A 1973-nucleotide genomic window follows, 5' to 3' on the forward strand; every position below is an offset into this window, starting at 1 on the left:
GGCATACTTGCCCTATGTTAAATGGGCTTACCTCGGCCATCCTATACTTTTCGGACCAATTCGTAAGACTACCGCATACTCGAGTGTACAGAAAGAAATCATTCATGTGATTGGCGTGAGTGAGGGAGCTAACACTTGCTGGGGAAATACCCTACTCAGGTCATCCTGGTAGGGACTGAGCCGAGGCTTTGGCCCATGACCGACCAAAGTTTCTGTCTCGCCGATTCATTCGTCGTGAGAGGGGGAGGGAGGGAGGGAGGGAGGGAGGGAGGGGTTTAGCCGGATCTATAGATGAATGATCGAGCTGGACTAGGTAAGGAACCGCGATTTTTAATATTGACAGGGAGGCGGCGGATGAAGTAACATTAGAATAAGGATAAGGCCCTCATCGTCTAGTGGCCCAGGACACCTCTCTTTCAAGGAGGCGACGGGGATTCAAATTCCCCTGAGGGTATCAACAAATTCCTGTTAACCGCGAGCTGCGCCGCGCCCATCCACGGAATCGTTGTTTTACATACATACGTTATTGCCCATTGACAGCGGCCTAGCGCGGCCGAGTGTCCCTGTTACCAAAGTATCACCGGGTCGGTGCTCGAGCGGTTAATGGGGACGGATTGTAAATCCGCTGGCAATGCCTACGCTGGTTCGAATCCAGCCCGACCCAAAACGAACCTCCCCCTGAATATCTAATACCAGTATCAGACGTGAGTAGGGTCTACGCCGCGCCAGCCATGAAGCAACCCCGCCTCGATACCGCGCCGTGTACGGCGCGGTATCGAGGCGGGCTGAATGACTACAATTTTCATAATGAATGACGGATAAAGGGCCGCCAAATTCGCGCACGTCTGGCAATAGATGTAGTTGTTTCTACCTATACGAATATCCATAGAGTTACGTATAAGCACTCAATGACATCGGAAGTAATAATCGTAGTAATCGCAGTAATAGTAGTATACGGGTTTGGCACAAAGACTTCATACTTATTGGTTTCACAAGTAAACTGTATCCAGCGGGATTGTAGTTCAATCGGTTAGAGTACCGCCCTGTCAAGACGGAAGTTGCGGGTTCGAGCCCCGTCAATCCCGCTCGCAAAACTAATAAATCGACAATGTTGGAAGGTCGGCTTTCATTCGGCGGCACCATAATGTATGGTACCTCGTATTAATAATAAATAGGGTTATTGATCTTTGGTGGCACCCATAAATTTGGATTCCACACCTCTACCGGGCGGCGATAACCGCACGCGGCGTCCCACTCCTCGCCGGCCAATTAAAGCAGCGGAATAAAGTAAACCCTGCGTGTTGTCGGTCGAGCATATCTTTATTGTAGATGATTGCACTAGTATTTGTCCGCCGATCTTAACCGTTCGATATACTACTCCTTTCCGATATAGCGTTCGGTTATCGATCGGGAACAAACAATTGCCCCAACAGCAGTATACACAAAAATACTGAATATTTGTTGGGGGGGGGTCCGAGCGAGACCGATTCGTTCTTATCGGACTCTTCCGGTAGTCAGTAGCTGTTTGACCCGACAAGCAAATCATTCCTTCTGACCTCGCGCCGCCCAGCTCCACTTCTTGGACTCGTTGTAGTGGGGGTGGTAGAAAAAAAAACTACAAGTATGAATTCATTCTATGTAATACGTGTGGAGTGTCGACTTCATCCTGCCCCGATAAAGCCGCCAGTTCGTTCTTTTGTTGAACAAACCCTATCGCTTGATGCAGCGACATCCTGTGTTGGCTACACGGTTGTTTTTTAATGAATATCGATGACTTTCAGGAAGGGTGCTGTGGGTGGGGGGATCTTGGGGTGGTTGCGAACCCACTCCTCCGAGCCACCATATTTCATGGTTTGGCAATTCAGAGCGAGCAAACGTATCCGAAGGAGATTCGAAAAAAGCCCGGGCTTGGTACGAATACACGGGGTGAAATACGTGCGTATGTTCCGACCGTAAACCAATATTATCGGTAC

General features: G+C 49.4%; 1 non-coding gene across 1 annotated transcript; it reads left to right on the forward strand.

The window, feature by feature from the left end:
* Positions 1-1011: 1011 nt before the first annotated feature.
* On the forward strand, positions 1012-1085 carry TRNAD-GUC. Its single transcript has one exon. It is a non-coding gene; the product is annotated as a tRNA-Asp (tRNA).
* Positions 1086-1973: the final 888 nt, after the last annotated feature.

Source organism: Selaginella moellendorffii, unplaced genomic scaffold, assembly GCF_000143415.4.
Source record: "Selaginella moellendorffii unplaced genomic scaffold, v1.0 SELMOscaffold_635, whole genome shotgun sequence".
Taxonomy (NCBI): domain Eukaryota; kingdom Viridiplantae; phylum Streptophyta; class Lycopodiopsida; order Selaginellales; family Selaginellaceae; genus Selaginella; species Selaginella moellendorffii.